General features: G+C 35.9%; 2 pseudogenes; both read left to right on the top strand.

The window, feature by feature from the left end:
- The first annotated feature begins 4,865 nt into the window (after positions 1-4,865).
- LOC125823834 (probable protein phosphatase 2C 14) lies at positions 4,866-9,184 on the top strand (annotated as a pseudogene).
- Positions 9,185-13,116: 3,932 nt separating this feature from the next.
- Positions 13,117-17,109, top strand: LOC125823844 (uncharacterized; annotated as a pseudogene).
- The last annotated feature ends 4,892 nt before the right edge of the window (positions 17,110-22,001 follow it).

Genomic DNA, 22,001 nt, shown 5'->3' on the forward strand with positions numbered 1-22,001 from the left:
TTAATTTTTGTAATAAATTTTTATATTTATGGAGATCTTGCTTAATCCAAATTGTAAATAGTATTGCTACCATTTTAACTGCCATTAGGGACAAAACAATTTATCTTCGAAAGCTCAACTTTTAGTGACGATTACATTATTGTTTTTAAAACGATAGCATTTTCATCATAAAAGTATGACATTTAGTGATAAGAATAATCTTCGTCCCAAAAATTGCTTACTTATTACCTACAAATTAACTTTGTATTTATGACAATTGTGATTGTTGCTATTTATAATATTTTGTAGTGACAATTTTATTTTGTCGTTAAAAGAATTATTTTTAGTGACGACATGATTGTTTCAACTACAAAATTATTTGTAAATAAACATGTCACTAATTTTTACCTTTAGGGACAGGGAAATAATTTGTAAGTAAAAAGTAGTTTTTAGTGACGGAATAATATTTGTTTGACTACAAAATATATAAACATTAGAAACAAATTGCATCATCACTGATAAAACTAAATAGTTAGTGACACAACCTTTTCGTCGGCCTTAATAACCTTTTTAGTGACAAACAAAATATCATTTACCTACAAATTTTAATAATTTTTATGACGAAGAAGTTTGTCATAAATATGAAGAATTTAGGGACAAAAATATTTTTGTAGTTAATATATTTATATTTAGTGACGAAACACTAAGTTGTCTCTGTATACATTTAGTGACCCATGCTTTAGGGACGAATGGTTGACGAATTATTTTTCGTCGCAAAAGTTGTTTTTTGACGAAATGTGAGTTTCTAGTGACAAAATTATTTGGCACTAACAATCAAATTTGTTGTAGTGTCACTTCTATATGATGTAATAGATGACTTTGAGACTTATGTTAGACTTCCGCTAAAATTCTTTAAGATTCAAAAATGTATTTTAACCTCTTTTGGTTTTCTATTATCTTGTATGATGTATCCTAAGTGGCTTGTGTAGGGCCTCTCGGAGTCTTATACGCCATGTCACGTCTAGGGTGTACTTTGGGTCGTGACACTCTGACCGAAATAAAGTGGGCTGATTTAGTCAACCTACCTAAATTGAGTCATACTTTCTTGAAGTCTTAGGTAGTCCCACTACGAAATTCATGACTATCAATTTCCACTTCCACTCAAGAATAGACATTTTCTGAAGTAAACGTGTATGCCTTTGATGTTTATACTTCACCTACTGAAGTTCTGAAACTTGGAAACGTACCCAGTAATGTCCTTCTTCATCCCAAGCCACCGGTAAAGCGTACATCTTAGTCACATCCGGATGAATAGAGTACCACGAACTATGAGACTCTGCCAACACACTTTGGATCAAGTTACCAACTCAAGGAACACAAACCCTTCCTCTAAAACTAAGTACACCTCCTGGATCGAGAGTGACATCTTGGGTCTCCCATACACCACCTTATTTCTGAGCTTATTCAAATCACCATCCTCAAATTGCTTAGCCTTAAATTTTCTCCATAAATGTGAGATTAACCTCAATATTGGCTAACACCCCACCCTTCTCAAAAATTCCCAACCGCATGAACTTAGACTCCAAAGCCTGAATTTTTCTGGCCAAGGGTCACTTAGACACTTCCAAGCAAGCCAAAGTGTCCATGCTAATCGTTTTCTGGCTTAATGTGTTTGCTATCACGTTGGCCTTCCTTGGATGATACTAAATGATCACATAATAATTCCTGAGCAATTCCATTCATCTCTTCTATTTTAGATTTAAATCTTTTTGAGTGAACACATGTTGTAGATTGTGATGATCAGTGAGTACCTCACACTTAGCTTCATAAAGATAATGTCACCAGACATTGAGAGCAAACACTACCGATGCCAACTCTAAATCATGGGTGGGGTCGTTCCTCTCATGGACCCTAAGTTATCTATTTCATGTCCTGCATCAACACAACGCCCAAGCCCGAATGTGAATCATCACAATAAATAATGAAATCCTAATTATCTTCCACCGACAATATCAGGATAAGCATTGTAGTCAAAAGGTTCTTGAACTTTTGAAAACTCTCTTCACACTTCTCTGACCACTTGAATGGTACCTCTTTTTGAGTTAGCCTGGTCAAATGCGTTGCAATAGAAACAAATTTTTTCTTAAACTTGCGTTATTAGCTAGCAAGATCCATAAAATTCCTAACTTCTGTCACATAGTTAAGTTGGACCCAATTCTTAATTGCCTCAATCTTTTGGGGGTCTATAATTACCCCTTCCTTCAAAACCACAAGCCCAAAATAAAGCAACTGAGGGCAGCCAGAATTAACGCTTAAAAATAAATTGTCCACTTCTCTTCTTTTTTGGTTGTTTTTAGTTTCATCTATGTTTTGTAAGATTGGACTTGAGCTACTTTTGGACTCGAGTTAATTTTTTATATCATTTTTTTTCAATAAAATGGATTTGTCCGATTTAGTTAAAAAAAAGAAGAAGAGAAAGAATGGGACAAGAGAGAATAATTTAGGGGAATAAGGGAAAAATAAAAGGGTCAATATTATATTTTTATTGGGTCGATAAAGTGGGTAGGTCATTAAATAATTTAAATGGATATTTATTTAGTTTTTAATATTTTGATTTTAAGTAAATATTTGATGTTAGTAAATTTTAATGAAAAAAATAATTAAATCGATTGAGTAACTTTATAAGTAAAATATTCATAGTTGAGTGACTTTTGAGTTAAAAATCAAAGTTAAGTGATTTTCTGAGAAATGCGTCTATAATTGAGTGACTTTGTAGTTAAAACCAAAGTTGAGTGGCTTTTTGAGAAAAATGTTATAATTGAGTCTCAAAAGTATCAAATTTAACGGAGGATCATTTATAAACTTAACCCGCTCTTTAATCATTAGCATCCATAATAAATGGGCCTCTAAGAACACAGTCGGAGAGATTAATTTTTTAATTAACCTGCTCTTTGTTTGGGGTATGAAGCGTTTGTGAAAATAACATTCATGATTTTGAGGTCATAATTAATAATCTCGATTATCGCAATAAAATGAATGTCAATAACATGTTTGATTATCCAGTTGAAAATGATATATGTTCAGAGGTGCAGAGCTTAGAAGTAGTTATGGATACCATCGGAGAAAACAATGTTGATAATGAAGTTGAAGATGATACAATTCCATGAAATTAGTTATGGATTATCGCGTCTAAAAATCTTCACAATTTTTTGGTGTAGTTCGAGAAGACAACACCAGAAAGGTTAAATATAAGTTTTAACTAGATTAAAATTTTAACAAAAAAAACATTAGAATCATAATTTACAAAATTGTATTAGATATTTTTACTATATAAATGGGAGCATATATTTATATAGGTGGTCTTCCCAAAATATACTATCTTATTGAAATCTGTAATTTTCTCCAACTCTCCCATGTTGGGATCAAATAAAAATATTATCATAGAGAATTTTTATTAATTTACTGATGAGTATTAATTTAGAGAAATTCTACTATAATCCTATGGAGGTGCGTGCGTCTTCTGGAATGTAACAGGTTTGGGTGCGCTTATACTTTGTCAATCAATTGAGAATGATAACCAATAATAATGGTTATATGTAGGGGTGATAAAATGAGTAATTTATATGGGTATTCACTCATATTTATTCATTTTAAATAGGCTGAATATTCAATTCATTTAAAAATGGATAAAAACGAATAATACTCATCACTCATTTAAAAGTTGATAGTTAAATGGAAAAAATGGATAAAAAATGTTCATTCATTAAAAAGAAAAAAAAGGGGGTGGAGTGGAAAAAGGCTCTCTTTTAAAAAAAAATTCTATAAAAAAAATCATTTTTTTTGTGATAGGGGGGCGTGGGGGGCTGGGGTAAAGAATTTCTTTTGAAAAATTTAAAATTTTGTTAATTCTGTTTTTGGGATTGGGGTGTGGGGTGGGAGGGGGTCCTGGTAGGGGGTGGGGTGAGGATCTTTTTAAAAATTTTTTTAATAATAAAAAATTTAAAATTTTGTTAATTATTTTTGGGATTGGGCTGGGGGGGGGGGGGGGTGTGGTATGGGGTCCAGTGAAGAAATTTTTTTAACACAATTTTTTTTTTTAGGATGGGGTGTGGGGGCGGGGGGCTGGTAGGGGGTGCGGGTCGTAGAAAAGACTTCTTTAAATTTTTTATAAAAAAGTAACAATTTGTGGATGGGGGTGTAGGGGGGTAGGGGCATTGGGGGGAGTAAAAGAAAATTTTAATATTTTTTTGGAATATAGTGGCGCTAGTAGGGGGATGGGAGCTGGTTGAGGGATTGGGTGATAAAAAAACTTTCTAATTTTTTTTTTAATAAAAAAACAAACCATTTTTTTAATAAGATTTTTATTATAATATGGGTATCCATATTTATCCATATAATTCATTAGATAACTCGTTTTTACCTATTTAAAATATGAGTCGAATACTTTTTCTATTTTTATTTGACTCATTTTCTACTCGCCTCACTCGTTTGTCACTCCTAATTATACGTAACATGACTTTTCGTATTACTAGTCAATATTTACACATGAGCATATGCTTGCTCTAGAAAGAAGATAAAAGGGGTCAAAGGTGTGAGGTTGAAAAGGCATTTTGCACCAAACATTAATTAGGCAGATTATTGGACTTTTTCTCTAGTTCAAAGCTTGGAAAAACAAAGGTATCAGATTCTCTCGTGTAATACAAGGAAACAAAACTATAAATACATAATGGCAAATAACACATAATATAGCAGTTGTTAACAGATTAATTTTTTTTTAAAAAAAACATAACACATAACCTCAGAGCATATTGGTCATGAAGAATCAACAGGCAAAAGAGTTTTCATTTTCAAAGAAAATAACTTATGAGGACCCGAAAATACGTAAAATGATAGATGTTCCTCCATATCCTAGTATTCGTTATACGTCTCGTGGATTTGAGGCATTTAGAGAGAGGGAAGAAGAGAAGTCAGCATGGGATTATAGCATTAACGAAGACAAAGCAGAAGACATAAATGCTGAAGCGGAAGCTTTCATTAAGTCGATGCACCGTAAATTTGAAGTTGCCAAACTGATGTCCAGCAAGTCTTTTTATTGAATAATGAGTCATGTGCGCTCTCTCTCTATATATATACATCTTTTTAGGAATTGTAACTAAAGTGTGCATACATTATATATGTGCATTAAATAAATTATTAGGTGTTATTGTGTTGGTTTAATGTTTTTTTTATTTTTTATTTTATAATAATCTATTACACTATGAATTAAAGTTTATATTGCGCACGTACATGAAGTTTCATGGCATTATATATCATCCCATTATGCAATTAAAATATTTTAGTCATGTTCTTTTTTTTCTTTCTTTTTTTGTATCTTTCCCTATAGTTGGAACTGTCTCATATCAACGTTGGAAAAAACAAACGCTAACAAAGTGTACCATAGGGTAATATCGAAAGAATATTTAAGTTCAATTGTTTTCAGTCTATTTAAACTAAGAGGAGACCTCAAATACAAACTTAAATAGGTCTGGGCAGCAGCTAATTAACAACACAATTAAATACATCATGATAAAATAAATCAATCACACGAGACATTAAATTTACATGAAAAAGCATTGTAGTGTAAAAAGTAAAAATTATGGGACAAAGCTCCACTCTAATCAACTAAAGTTACAATAGTGTTCTCCAAAATGAAAATCAAAAGGTGTCAAACAATGAGTAAAAATAGATAAAAGATAGAATCAAAAACTAAAGAAGAAAAAAACCAAAATCACTAAAATGCAACTATTGTTCACGAGCTGAAATCTAAAGTTGCGGAACTGCAAATTCACTTATGTCAGCTCTCAATCAAAGAGTAAGATGATAAAAACAAATTATATAACAATTAGCTCAATTGGTCAAGCAACAAAGCCAGAATCACAATTTGAAGTTGGTTGTTATGGCTGAAAATTCTATGCAAAAAGCTACACTTTCGATCTCTCTATTTATCTTTATATGGCTACTGAAAATTTTACTCGTGTGTATATGAAATAAGACCTAAAGAGGTTTTACATAAGATCCATGATATTGGGCTTATGGGAAAGAGTGTGCTAGTCCAAATTGGACTTTTATTTATTCATATATGAATGGATAAAGACCAAAATTCATTAATTCTCCCCCTCTTGACAATGAGGACTATAATTTTGGTGATCATGCAACACTCTTCAAACTTCCTCCTCTTGACAAAGCTTTGGTTATCATATCAAAATCATTATCATCCGTATGAATCTTCATAAGTTCAAGTCTTATGAGGATCCCACATCACATCTCAAATCCAATGATATTTCACATCAATATGTGTTAGATTGATAATGAAATGCAGAATTCTTATCAAGATGAAAAGCAATTTGACTATCGCCAATAAAGCATAGATCTTTCCCGGGCACAACTAAATCCCCCAGAGAATCTCTTCATCCAAAAAAACTCTTTACAAGTTTCAGCGGGAGCAATAAGCTCAACTTTTATAGTAGATAGAGCAATACATTTTTGCAACCCAAATTACTAAGAAACAACTCCCCTGACAAAAGTAATAAAAACTTACAGCAAGATTAAATTTTTTTATATGTTTATGAGGAAAAATAATTTTAAGAAAGAAAAAAATAATAAATTGTTAGAGAAAATAAAGACAATAATGTTAGATTTTATAGAGTTTTTCTTTGGAGTTAACAAAAAAATTATAATGATGGTGAATTTTGTTATTTATGTAAGATGCAGTTAAGTTTAATTAATACTTTATATTTGATAAATCTATTAGATTTAAAATGAGGATAAAAATGAACACATTTTATTATACTTTAAGAAATATTTCAATCATCAAGTGAAATATAATTTTGATCATTTTCTCATGAAATATGTGTGTCAAGTGTGTATTTTATCATAAGACATGACTAATCATGATGTTTTAAGAAGAAATTAATTTCACTTTAATATAACTCACAAAGGTACGTAATAGGACTCCCATATAAACACATAATTGGTAATGAACTAATATGTGGGGTTTTACATTGGACTATTTTCTCCAACCTTCACTTTCCTAACCTTATGCATCTTTTTGTTTTGTCTTTTTCGTGTAACGTCACTTTCCTAATTTATGAAACTGAAATACTCTTAGGAGTGACATTATGGTCCTTAATGTATGAGTAATGTTTTATTTTTGACTTTAATGTATTTCATTTGATTGAAATAGTTTTTATTTATAACAAAAATGTTCATTTTGGTCCTTGATATATTTTATTTGATTGAAATGGTCTTTAATGTATGACAAAAAGTGTTCATTTGATACTTTACCCTAAACCTAATATATATATTTTTTAAAGTGTTAAATTTTACTATTGACCCTACGTGGCTTAGAAAATTTACCATTATTGTCTTTTTTTTGTTAGCTTCAAAGAAAGAACTACATAAAATATAATACCATTTTCTCTAGTTTCTCCAACAAAATTTACTATTTCTCTTTTCTAAAATATTATCATACTGACGTAATACCCATTTCTGTTTAAGCAAGAGAAAATAATAAATTTTGTAAAAGAAAGTAAAGAAAATGATGTTAGATTTCATGGAAAAGCTGCTTATATCAAAACTGATCACCAATTCTTGAAACAGGTAACCACAATTCAGATTCTTTCTGCAACTTCTATATTAAAAAATCCTTGCAAATTCTAGCTTTTTCTTTTACTTTTTCAGCTTTCTAACTTAAGTAGATACAATAGTACCAACTACCAAACAGTTTGAACAGTTTGCAATAGCTTCCTTTAACTTTTGTTGATAGTGGGGTTCAAACCCACAACTTTAACATGGAAAGTGTATTCCTTACTACTTAGCTGTCAATCAGTTTTGTCTAAGTATTCACAAGTTGATATACATATATATTTATTTAATTTTCTAGCTAAAACAAATACAGAATCTATGGAAAAGCTCCTGGGTTCGTCCGAACCACCACTTAGCTCTGCCCCTGGTTTGAGCAATCTGAATAAGCAATTACTTCTCTTGGAGGAAAAAATACTTATTTGGAATCTATTAAATTTCTATGAACGAAAGTTTTGTTCCATTTTGTCCACCTGCATTATGACTTGCTCACGTTGTCGCCCTAAGCCCAAATAAAGAATTACTCAATCTGGTTGGGATTTTGAGGCATAGTTGTTGTTCATTTAACAATGTACATGCTTACTGAGATTTATAACAGGGTGTAGGCAGTGGTGCTTGATGTGTGACAGCGTTAATTGAAGGAAAGGAGATTATAATTTCAAATAAGGGAGACTGTAGAGCTGTTCTATGTAGAAATGGAGTCGCCGAAGCCCTCACAAGAGATCATAGAGCTGAAAGGGAGGATGAGAGGAAAAGAATAGAGGATAAGGTAGCATTACCTGAATTCAAAAAGAGATCAAAGATACATCTCTCGTCTCTCTTGATTGTGTATGTAACTTCAATTTTGTGATGCAGGGAGGATATGTAGAACTTCACAAAGGAGGTTGGAGGGTACATGGTGTTCTTACTGTGTCTCGAAGCATTGGAGATGCTCATTTGAAGGATTGGGTATCAGCTGAACCTGACACCAAGACACCCAGTTTGACACCGGATATGGAATACCTTGTTTTAGCTTCTGATGGTATTTGGGATCAGGTTAGATAAAAAAAACTTCTCGTGTAGCTTTTGATGAGACCAACTCATTTTGTTTAATGATTTTGATGTAAGTTGTTGTTTAGGTGGGAAATCAGGAAGCCATCGATCTCATAATGCAGTCATGTCTGAGGGAAATGAGCATGCAAGTGGCTACTTCAAATGAAAAGGAAGAAAGACAAAATTGATTGTGTAAGTAAACGTCCTTCACCAAAGTTACGACGAGTTTCCCTAATCAAGTCAAATAGAGTGAAAAGTCATCCTCCATGCTGTAAGAAAACAATCAACAACTGGATGACAATTGAAGATGAATTTGGCAACAAAAATGATGGTCCTCCGGCAAAGGCAAGGCGAGTTTCAACGGTGAACCAAACAAATAGGAGTATGAAAATTTATTGCCCAAATCAAGAAAACATGAGTGGTTTGAAGATGAAGCAACATTCCAATGCTCTTAGGTCTGCTTGTAGAGAACTTGGAAACCTTGCTGTGTCAAGGGGTAATTCAGATGATATCACTGTAATGATAATCGATCTGAATCATTTCAAATTCTAGTATGGTATTGTTAGTTCAGTCATCCTTAGGAAGTTTCAGTTGCATAAATATACCTCAAAGTTTAGCCCTGACTGTGATCCAGGTTAGATGTAGCATAGAAAAAATTGATGATTCTTTAAATCTTTGAAGTAGTCATGTATGAAATAGCATTAACAATATGAGAGCAGAGTCTCCGATAATTAAAATTGTATTAGATATATGTTTACATGATGAATATACAGGCTATTTAAATGCTAGATCTGGCATGAAGAGTTTGTTCATCTACAATTTGTGATATTATGAAATTGAAGAGCAATAGGATTTGTTCTGTTTTGTACTGCATCATATCAAGAATATTCATCATGCTTCAGTGAAGTGTAGGGAAAAAATAAGCAAGATGGTCAAGTTAATTGCAGGCACATGGAGGGATAAGTATTGTAATGACCCGAACCCGAAAGGTCATTTTTGATAATATTGAATAGTCATTTATCTATAGTTAATTAAGTTGCGAGTAATTTGTTTATTATTAAAAAAATAATGGACTAAATTTGAAATATTAAAATAGGTGAATAGGAATGTTACTTTTAATGCGTAAGTAATTTAGAAAAGAAAATAAAGAGTAGCGGAAAGAAAACTGACCTGTGGCGGCGTCAACGAACGAGTGTAGGTATGTGATTCTCATAAATGGAAAATTGTTGATTTATTTCCTGCATGCACTCAATATTATAAATAGATATGTAGGAATGTTAGTATATGATGGGTACAAAGAGAAAGAGGAATTGATTTAAGGTCATGAAATTAATTTAGTTATCTACTTTAGGATTATTAGTTATTTTATAATTATTTGGTTGCTGTAAAAATCTAATCATGGGAAATGATTGCATGGGGATATGATCCAATATACATTAGAAAATTTGGATGCAGACTAGTAGGACTGCGAATTATTTTCGTAAACTACCGATCCCAGATTTGTCTCTTATTTTCTTTCTTATTGTTACATTACAATTTAGGTTTTGATATTCTATATTGGGATTGAAATGGAATGGAGCCTGTATTATAGTTTTGTTAATTGGGTTGAAAACATAAATTAAATAGATAAATCAAAAGGGTGAGAATTGAATACTTGTCAGTACATTGTTGAGGGGAAATTTGAAGTGAAAATATAGTGGGTGTGATTGTTATTAATGGCATTATTCAATCATTGTCAGGAATGGATAATTTATTGGGATTTGTGAGTTTTTCATGGTTCTGCCATGAATTTGCATGACCGATTAGATTTCATAGTTAGTTGTTCTTATTTTAAGTATCATATTATAAATTAACTATTGGGTTACCGAATTGTATAAATGTCATTAGACTTGTGATATTGGAGAAGTTGAAGCTTAACCTTAGGCTTGAAACTTGATTATGAATTTGGGCGAGTTTTTGGGTCTAGGCTAAACCTATAGTAATGTGAGTGTTGTTAGCTTCGAAATCTTATTGTGAATATGTACTTGAATAGATTGCATTGATTTGGAAGCTCAACGTAAAGGGAAGACTCAAGTCTCAGAGTGATTGTTCGGTTATTTGAGGCAAGTGAATTTCTAAACCCTTGTTAAGCGTATGGAATTCGTGTATTTCCTTGTGGTATATGTTTGGGAGTAATGTGATCAATTGTTTGTGTGATGTGTTGAGAATTGTTTGAAAGACTTGTTGAATCATTGTTGAAGTTGTATCATGATTGTGTTGTTGTGATTTGTGCAATGTTATGAAAATGGTCATCTCCTCATTATTTGTGTGAACATGTCATTTGCATTGTTCTGAGACATGGTTGTGACAAGTGTTATGTGCATTGAGAAAGAATAAGAAATTAAAGAGGATGTACCATTTCAAGGGACGTATCACGCACTGCGATGGATACTATATTTCGAGGGACGTGTCGCGCGCCGCGACAAATATTATATTTCAAGAGATGTATCGCGCGCTGCGATGGATGCATGAACAGATATGTCCCCCATGGGTCCCGGACTGACAGACAATTGGTGTATATCATTAGGTCAGACATGCATCACTATACTTGACATTGTATTGCACATTTTTTATTATTGATGATCTTGATCTTGTGTGTTGCTGATCTTGTGAGTGCCTTTCTGTGAAACTTGTTATTGATGAATATTGAGTTGTTATTGAGAATATATAATCTGTTAAAGTGTTGTTGTTGAGCTGTATGCTTTGTAAATTGTGAATTGTTAGGTTGAGCTGATTTTATGCAGGTTGTAGTTATGGAGGTTAGGATGGGGTGTAAGGAGTACCCGTATTCTGTTCCCTTAGCTTGTGTTTAGAGGTTTGCTTGTTGAGTACCGTGTGGTTTGGTACTCACTCCTTGCTTCTACAATCTTTTGTAGGTTATGAGCCCGGATCTTCGTGATACCTTCCATTCTTTTCGTTTTCGAGGCTTTCTGTGGAGATCTGAGAGGTAGCTGTTTGTCATCTCAACGAACCTTCTTACTCTTGTTTATGATTTTGTTTTTACTTGAAAGACAACGTCATTCGAGACTTGCGTATTTTTATTTCAATTCAAGTATTTACATTAGAGGCTTGTGCACGTGACAACCAGGTTTTGGAAAATGAATTAAGTTGACTTGTTTTCGTAATAGTAATTGTTATTGAACTTTGCTTTATTTTCGCACTTTATCGAAATGATTGAGTTTTAGGCTGACTTGTCTTGGTGGGATACGACGAGTGCCATCACATCTATTTTGGGTCGTGACAATATGGTATCAGAGCCCAGGTTCATAGGTCTCACGTGCATACAAGCCGAGTCTACGTAGAGTCTCAAGGATCGGTATGGAGATGTCTGTACTTATCTCTGAGAGGCTATAAAGACTATTAGGAAACTTCCTTTTTGTTCATTCTTTCTCATCGTGCGTGGTCACCTTCTTTAGTACTAAGCTATTGTATACTCTTTTGACAGATGACGAGGACTAGAGCGACTGTTACTGGTGGTAGAGGGGAGGCACTTCCCGAGGCAGTTGTTGAGGCCCCAGCTAGGGGTAGGGGTAGAGCCCGAGCTAGAGGTCGTGCTCATTGAACGACACTAGCCAGAGGTCGTGGCCGTGGAGTAGCACCAGGGAGAGGTCATACTAGAGAGGCCTCTCCTGAGCCTCAGATTGATGATAGAGAGGACCAGGTTCCTCTAGAGCCTGCAGTCACACCTTTGCTTCATGATACATTATTGAGGCTGTTAAGTGTGCTTAAGAGCTTTACTCGGGGTGGCGGTGCGACCGCCACACCACAAGACTCTCAGACTAGAGAGGGGGCTCAGACCCAAGAGCAGCAGAAAGCTCCAGTTATGCAGGATGCGGTGGGGCAGCTACCAAAGGATCCCATGGTGAGAATGATCTTGCACCAGCAATTAGGGGTCAAGGTGCACCGTTGGTTGTTCTGACAGAGGATGAGTAGCGTAGGTATGAGAAATTTCGAAAGATGAACCCACCTCAGTTTCAGGGTGGGAAGAGTGAGGACGCTCATGAGTTTCTGACTACATGCCGAGAGTTGTTAGAGGTTGTTGGATTAGCTGAGTCACATGGGGTTCGATATGCTACACTCCAACTTTGTGGGCCAGCGAGAGAGTGGTGGAGAACTTATTCGGGGGCTTTGCCAGTTGGATCTCCTCCAGTGACTTGGGAGAGGTTTTCCAGTGCCTTCCATGACCGTTTTATCCCTTGGAGCGTGAGAGAGGAGATTCGTTTGAGGTTTGAGAATCTGAGATAGGACAGCTTATCAGTTACAGAGTATGAGGCCCGTTTTTGCCAGTTGTCTAGGCATGCTTTGGCCATTATTCCAGACGAGACGGAAAGGATCCATAAATTCGTGAGGGGGCTGACTTTCTCCATTAGATCGGCTGTGTTTAGAGCATCTAGAGAGGGGTCTTCCTTCCAGTCCATTGTGAGCGCCGCTAAAGAGGCAGAATTGATGGAGAGAGAAGAGTTTGGGGACCCAAAGAGGGTCCGTACAACAAGTCAGTTTCATGGTGCCTCATCTGGAGGCAAGGGATCACACAAAGGGAGTGGTTCCTTTCAGCAGCGAGGACCCGTTCATGCATCTATGCCGACATCCGAGGGTGGTAAGATACCTCGGGGTTCTTATAGCGTGGGTCACGGTTCACAACAACGACCTATGGGGCGAGGCAATTATAGTGGGTTTTCAGGGTCCGCACAGCAGTTCCCGGGACAGAGATTTTGCTTTTCTTGTGGAGATCCCGCTCACCTGATGCGATAGTGTACTTCCCAGAGGGGTCGTGGAGGGTCCCAACCTAATTCTTCAGTTTAGGCTAGACCACCGGTACCACAGGATAGAGGCCGAGGCAGAGTTCAGTCAGGTAGAGGCGGTAGAGCTTCTAGTAGTGGTTCTGCAGCTCAGCAGAGTGGGGGTAGAGTTACCACCCAGGCTGGAGGTGGCCGAGGGGGCCACTGTTATGCTTTCCTGGGGAGACCCGAAACGGAGATTTCTAATGCTGTTATTACAGGTATCATCCCAGTATGCCATCGATCTGCTTCTGTATTGTTTGATCCAGGGTCTACATTATCTTATGTGTCCACCTATTTTGCTGCTGAATTTGATATGATTTGTGATAGCATGACTGTACCTATTCGTGTTTCTACACCCGTGGGTGATCCCTTAATGGTGGATCGAGTGTATCGATCTTTTCTTGTTTCTCTAGAGGGGTATGACACTTGGGTAGATTTAATCATTCTGGGGATGGTAGACTTTGATGTTATCTTGGGTATGAATTGACTTTCTCCTTATCATGTTGTCCTTGATTGTAATGCTAAGACTGTGACTTTAGCAATGCCTGGTGTTCCGAGGGTTGAGTGGAAGGGTGCTAATGGCTCTTATCCTAGCAAGGTCATCTCCTTTATCTATGCTCAGAGATTGGTGGAGAGAGGGTGCTTGTCTTACTTAGCTTTTATTCGAGACATCGGTGTTGAACCACCTTCCATGGATTCTATTCCCGTGGTTCAGGAGTTTCTCGATGTATTCCCTTCTGATCTTCCAGGTGTTCCTCCCGATAGGGATATTGATTTTGTTATTGATTTGGAGCCGGGCACTAAGCCCATTTCTATTCCTCCCTACCATATGGCTCCAACAGAGTTGAAAGAGTTGAAGGATCAGTTGCAGGATTTATTGAGTAAGGGGTTTATTCGCCCTAGTGTGTCACCTTGGGGTGCCCCTATGTTGTTTGTGAAGAAGAAGGATGGGACTATGAGGATTTGTATTGATTACAGACAGTTAAACAAGGTAACAGTGAAAAATAAGTATCCTCTTCCCCGTATTGATGACTTATTTGAGCAGCTACAGGGGGCATCGTTGTTCTCTAAGATTCATTTGAGGTCTGGGTATCATCAGTTGAAGATTAGGGCATCAGATATCCCTAAGACAGCTTTTCAGACTCGGTATGGGCATTATGAGTTCTTAGTGATGTCCTTTGGGTTGATTAATGCCCCTGCAACTTTTATGGAGTTGATGAACGGGGTGTTTCGACCATGCATTGATTCTTTTGTGATTGTCTTCATCGATGACATTTTGGTTTACTCCAGGAATGAGGATGACCATGTCCGACACTTGAGAATTGTACTTCAGAGATTGAGGGAAGAGAGGTTGTATGCCAAGTTCTCAAAGTGTGAGTTTTGGCTTAATTCTGTGACATTCTTGGGACACGTGGTGTCCAAGGAGGGTATTAGAGTAGATCCGGACAAGATTGAGGCAGTTAGAGGCTGAACGCGACCTACTTCTCCTATCGAGATTATGAGTTTTGTGGGATTGGCAGGTTATTACCGATGATTTGTTCAAAGTTTCTCTACTATTGTAGCTCCATTGACTAGATTGACTCGACAGGGTGTGGGTTTTCAGTGGTCTGATGAGTGTGAGGAGAGTTTTCAAAAGCTCAAGACTTTGTTGACTTCGGCTCCTGTGTTGACTCTACCTGAGGAGGCTGTAGACTTTACTGTGTATTGTGATGCTTCAGGAGTCGGATTGGGTGGTGTATTGATGCAGAAGGGGAAAGTGATTGCTTATGCTTCTAGGCAATTGAAGTCCCATGAGAAGAACTACCCTACTCATGATTTGGAGTTGGTGGCTGTGGTATTTGTACTTAAGTTATGGCGTCATTATTTGTATGGGATTGTGAGATCTTCACTGATCATCAGAGTCTTCAGTATATCTTTAGTCAGAGGGATCTGAACTTGAGGTAGCGTAGATGGCTTGAGTTGCTGAAGGACTATGATGTGACCATTCTATATCATCCGGGGAAGGCCAATGTTGTTGTCGATGCTCTGAGTAGGAAGACTCCTAGCATGGGAAGTCTTGCAGCACTTAGTATTGAGGAGAGACCATTGGCTAGAGATGTTTAAATGTTAGCTAATAGTCTTGTCCGTTTGCAGATCTCAGAGGAGAGTGATGGGATGATTGCTTTTATTGAGGCTCGGTCTTCTTTAGTCGAGCAGATCCGTGCGCACCAGTTTGATGATGAGAAGCTGTCTCATTTGAGACAGAGTATTGAGAGGGGAAGCCAATGAGGTTGTCCTTGATTCTGACGGTGTCTTGAGGATCGGAGGCAGGATTTGTGTGCCCAAGACGGACGAGTTGACTAGAATGATTCTTGAAGAGGCCCATTGTTCCCGATATTTTATCCATCCGGGAGCAGCGAAGATGTATCATGATCTGAGTCAGCATTACTGGTGGTGTGGGATGAAGAGAGATATTTCAGACTTTGTTTCTAGGTGTTTGACTTGCCAACAGGTCAAGTGTGAGCACCAGCGTCCCGGGGGTGTATCTCAGAGGATGCCTATTCCTACTTGGAAGTGGGAGCGGATCACTATGGACTTTGTTGTGGGTTTGCCTACCACAGTTGGTGGTTATGACTCCATTTGGGTTGTTGTTGACAGGCTGACCAAGTCTGCCCACTTCATTCCGGTTCGGGTGAAATATACGGCAGAGAAGTTAGCCGAGCTATATATCAGTCAGATTGTGCGACTACATGGGGTTCCAATTTCTATTATATCAGATCAAGGTTCACTATTTACTTCTCACTTCTGGAAGGCATTACATCATGGTTTGGGTACTCAGCTAGATATGAGTACAACCTTTCACCCTCAGACAGATGGTCAGTCCGAGCGAACGATTCAGGTGTTGGAGGACATGCTCCGAGCATGTGTGATCGATTTTGGTGCTAGATGGGATCGACATTTACCCTTAGCAGAGTTTGCCTACAATAACATTTATCACTCTAGTATTCAGAAGGCCCCATTTAAGGCGTTGTATGGCAGACGATGTAGGTCTCCGATCGGTTGGTTTGATTCGGCAGAGATGGACTCTTTGGATATTGACTTGCTTAGCGATGCTATGGAGCAAGTCCGTATGATTCAGTATAGACTGTTGACATCCCAGAGTCGACAGAAGAGTTATGCAGACCAGAGAGTTAGAGCCTTAGTGTTTATGGAGGGCGATCATGTTTGGCTTAGAGTGTCACCTATGAAGGGTGTGATGCGGTTCGGTAAGAAGGGCAAGCTTAGCCCTAGATTCATTGGACCTTTTGAGATTTTGAGTCGAGTGGGAGATGTGGCCTATAAGCTGGCCTTGCCACCTAGTTTGTCGGCAGTTAATCATGTTTTTCATGTCTGTATGCTTCGAAAGTATATTTCGGATGAGTCACATGTGCTTTCACTCGATTCAGTAGAGTTGGGTCCAGACTTGACATTTGAGGAGGAACCTATAACTATATTGGACAGGCAAGTTCGGAAGCTTAGGACCAAGGAGATTGCTTCAGTAAAGGTGCAGTGGAAGTACCGATCAGTGGGAGAGGCAACTTGGGAGACAGAGTTTGACATGCGTGCCAGATATCCTCAGCTTTTTGAAGCTTCAGGTACTTCCTTTCACCTAATGTTTGAGGACGAACATGATTTTTAGTGGTGGATATTATAATGACCCGAACCCGAAAGGTCATTTTTGATAATTTTGAATAGTCATTTATCTATAGTTAATTAAGTTGCGAGTAATTTGTTTATTATTACAAAAATAATGGACTAAATTTGAAATATTAAAATAGGTGAATAGGAATGTTACTTTTAATGCGTAAGTAATTTAGAAAAGAAAATAAAGAGTAGCGGAAAGAAAACTGATCTGTGGCGGCGTCAACGAACGAGTGCAGGTATGTGATTCTCATAAATGGAAAATTGTTGATTTATTTCCTGCATGCACTCAATATTATAAATAGATATGTAGGAATGTTAGTATATGATGGGTACAAAGAGAAAGAGGAATTGATTTAAGGTCATGAAATTAATTGAGTTATCTACTTTAGGATTATTAGTTATTTTATAATTATTTGGTTGCTGTAAAAATCTAATCATGGGCAATGATTGCATGGGGATATGATCCAATATACATTAGAAAATTTGGATGCAGACTAGTAGGTCTGCGAATTATTTTTTTCGTAAACTACCGATCCCAGATTTGTCTCTTATTTTCTTTCTTATTGTTACATTACAATTTAGGTTTTGATATTCTATATTGGGATTGAAATGGAATGGAGCCTGTATTATAGTTTTGTTAATTGGGTTGAAAACATAAATTAAATAAATAAATCAAAAGGGTGAGAATTGAATAGTTGTCAGTACATTGTTGAGGGGAAATTTGAAGTGAAAATATAGTGGGTGTGATTGTTATTAATGGCATTATTCAATCATTGTCAGGAATGGATAATTTATTGGGATTTGTGAGTTTTTCATGGTTCTGCCATGAATTTGCGTGACCGGTTAGATTTCATAGTTAGTTGTTCTTATTTTAAGTATCATATTATAAATTAACTATTGGGTTACCGAATTGTATAAATGTCATTAGACTTGTGATATTGGAGAAGTTGAAGCTTAACCCTAGGCTTGAAACTTGATTATGAATTTGGGCGAGTTTTTGGGTCTAGGCTAAACCTATAGTAATGTGAGTGTTGTTAGCTTCGAAATCTTATTGTGAATATGTACTTGAATAGATTGCATTGATTTGGAAGCTCAACGTAAAGGGAAGACTCAAGTCTCAGAGTGATTGTTCGGTTATTTGAGGCAAGTGAATTTCTAAACCCTTGTTAAGCGTATGGAATTCGTGTATTTCCTTGTGGTATATGTTTGGGAGTAATGTGATCAATTGTTTGTGTGATGTGTTGAGAATTGTTTGAAAGACTTGTTGAATCATTGTTGAAGTTGTATCATGATTGTGTTGTTGTGATTTGTGCAATGTTATTAAAATGGTCATCTCCTCATTATTTGTGTGAACATGTCATTTGCATTGTTCTGAGACATGGTTGTGACAAGTCTTATGTGCATTGAGAAAGAATAAGAAATTAAAGAGGATGTACCATTTCAAGGGACGTATTGCGCGCCACGATGGATACTATATTTCGAGGGACGTGTCGCGCGCTGCGACAAATATTATATTTTGAGGGACGTATCGCGCGCCGCGATGGATGCATGGACATATATGTCCCCCATGGGTCCCGGACTGAGAGACAACGGGTGTGTATCATTAGGTCAGACATGCATCACTATACATGACATTGCATTGCACATTTTTTTTTATTATTGATGAACTTGATCTTGTGTGTTGCTGATCTTGTGAGTGCCTTTCTGTGAAACTTGTTATTGATGAATATTGAGTTGTTATTGAGAATATATAATCTGTTAGAGTGTTGTTGTTGAGCTGTATGCTTTGTAAATTGTGAATTGTTAGGTTGAGCTGGTTTTATGCAGGTTGTAGTTATGGAGGTTAGGATGGGGTGTAAGGAGTACCCGTATTCTGTTCCCTTAGCTTGTGTTTAGAGGTTTGCTTGTTGAATACCGTGTGGTTTGGTACTCACCCCTTGCTTCTACAATCTTTTGTAGGTTACGAGCCCGGATCTTCGTGATTCCTTCCATTCTCTTCGTTTCCGAGGCTTTCTGTGGAGATCTGAGAGGTAGTTGTTTGTCATCTCAGCGAACCTTCTTACTCCTGTTTATGATTTTGTTTTTACTTGAAAGAAAACGTCATTCGAGACTTGCGTATTTTTATTTCAATTCAAGTATTTACATTAGAGGCTTGTGCCCGTGACAACCAGGTTTTGGAAAATGAATTAAGTTGACTTGTTTTCGTAATAGTAATTGTTATTGAACTTTGCTTTATTTCCGCACTTTATCGAAATGATTGAGTTTTAGGCTGACTTGTCTTGATGGGATACGACGAGTGCCATCACATCCATTTTTGGGTCCTGACAAGTATGAAGTAGCTAAATACCGAAAGAACAATGAACACTACCCCGAATGAATAAAACTGGACAAAGGATTCAAGCACTCGAAGGAGGAGTCAACGGACAACATCAGTCGTTACTCCGTTACAACTAAATGTCATTTAAATTACTCATTCAATGTAAATTAAGAGGTAATCATTTGTTGGGCATTTAAACCCTGAGGATTCACCCCTAAAAAAGGAACCATATCTTCACGATTGAAAGGACACGCGACATCATCTACTTAACAATTGTTCCACAAGTTACAAAACAAAGTTTCAACATATACATATTTTTCTTGTCTTTTTTTTGCATTGTTCATCAAGTTCTACACTACTCCGGAGCCTTTCTAATCAAGGATTCCTCCGGAATCAACCTTCAAGGTAGAGATTCCTCATTTTTTACTCTTTGTTTTTTTCCTTTAAAAAATGGTTCGTTGACATGGCTCTTTATCTAGCCAAAAGTAGTAACGATTACAGAATCATAGTTCATGTATATCTAGGGCTAAAGTGTTTGACATCACACAACTTTGTGAAAAAAAAAACTAAAATAAGAATGATATCTTGAACCATATTTATGTGTTTCGAATTGTTTTTCAAAAAAGAACTATAACAGTTGATGAACTCCAAGATAAAAGAAAAAAAGAAAAAAAATCTTAGGGGTCATTTGGTACAAATATTAATAACGTAGGGAATAGTAGTGCAGGGTTTAGTAGTGCATGGTTTAGTAATGCATGGTTTATTTTTATCAAATGTTTGGTTCATTGTTTCCCACCTCATCTTGTGTTTGAATTAAAACTCTATAAAAAGCTTCTTTCCAATTATATTCTTGAATTATTATGTAATTGGGTCAATGTTGATAATTGTCGGATAATATTATTTTTTATGGCCTTCTAACTAGCTATGAGAAGAACATTTTTGTTGTCATGTGTTGCTATTTTTTCACTTGAATTATTTCAGGATAAATATTTGTCATCTTAATAAATTGATCACTCACAAAATGCCAATTTCAATTTAAAAAAAATCCATCTATTTTTAAAACGAAAAGACGGTCAACAATGGTAAAATTAGATAAACCATCTACATTTACACATAAAAATTGCAAGTTGTAGTTTTAAGGGATAAGGATATGAAAAATACCTCAACTTTGGTCGGATTTGCTGTTGCGATACTAAACTTTCATGAGGATACCTATTACCTCCCTAGACTATTTAATACCGTATTTTAAACATATATATTTGCCCACGTGGACATAAAAAATAATGCAAAATTAGAAATAGTAATGCGTCCACGTGGACACATAGATACCTTTAAAATACACTGTTAAATAGTTCAGCGGGTAAAAAATACGGTATTAAATAGTCTAGGGAGGTAATAGGTCCTCATGAAAGTTTAGTACCGCAACAGCAAATCCGACCAAAGTTGGGGTATTATCCCTAGTTTTAATTTTATGCAACTTTTTAAATTGTTCAAAATACAAATAATTAGAAAATCACACAAATATATATATATATATATATATATATATATATATATATACACACACACACACACATTCAATTAAGATTACAAACATCATGTAGTGATGTATTTGCCTTTTTAATTAGTAAATGTTAAACAACTCACATTTCAAAATTCATATTGATTTGTATTGAATTCATTTAGTAACAAACAACTATGTCTAAACAATTTGTAAGCTAATTTATTTAAATAAATTTACTAGTACAAATATAAAACATAAAATTAAGAAAATAAATAAAATATTTAATGATTTGAGAGATATTTTTGTCTTTACATAGACTTATCCCATGGTATTATATCATATGTATTACTAATACCTTCCATTTGGAGGTATTAGTAATACATCCTATAATACCATGTACGATGTATAACTAATCAACAAATTAATTATACATAGGTTCAAATTCCTACCAAACATAGGACTAAATAATACCATACATAATACATAGACTATTTCATTTGATGCGGCCTACCGAACGATCCCTTAGAATGAAAAAATGAGGGAGAATTCATAATATAGGAAAGTGGAGAACATGCGTGTTAGAAAATAATAAAATTATATGTTTCCTTGTATATAATATTCTAGCTTATTTTTAGGAATTTAGACATCTAGTTACCTTAGTTCGCCTTTATTTACCTATATTTAAATCATTATATTCTTTGGATAATATACATTGAAATTTTTCCTTACTTTTATAGTAAATGGTATAAGAGCCAATTGTAGCTTCAACTAAGTTAGCTTGCGTAGTTGGAGTTGAGTAATCTCCATAGTCGGGAGGCACTGTTTTTTCGTTAGAAGTTAATAGTAATTTTCTTGTGAGAGTCTCATGTTTCGGTGACTCCATTCATATCAAACTTTTTGGCTGAGAGGGCAAGAAGTATATCTGCCGTGATCGACTTTGCTTTATGTTGATCTTGCTTTTTCGACACCTATTATTATTTCCAATCAAGATCAAGTGGGGTTTGTTCAACAAACCACCGTTGAGAAAGACACCTATTTCCGGCTACGAGAATTTGGTTATTGTCTC

Source organism: Solanum verrucosum, unplaced genomic scaffold (genome assembly GCF_900185275.1).
Source record: "Solanum verrucosum unplaced genomic scaffold, falcon-dt-bn FXZP01000015.1, whole genome shotgun sequence".
NCBI lineage: Eukaryota > Viridiplantae > Streptophyta > Magnoliopsida > Solanales > Solanaceae > Solanum > Solanum verrucosum.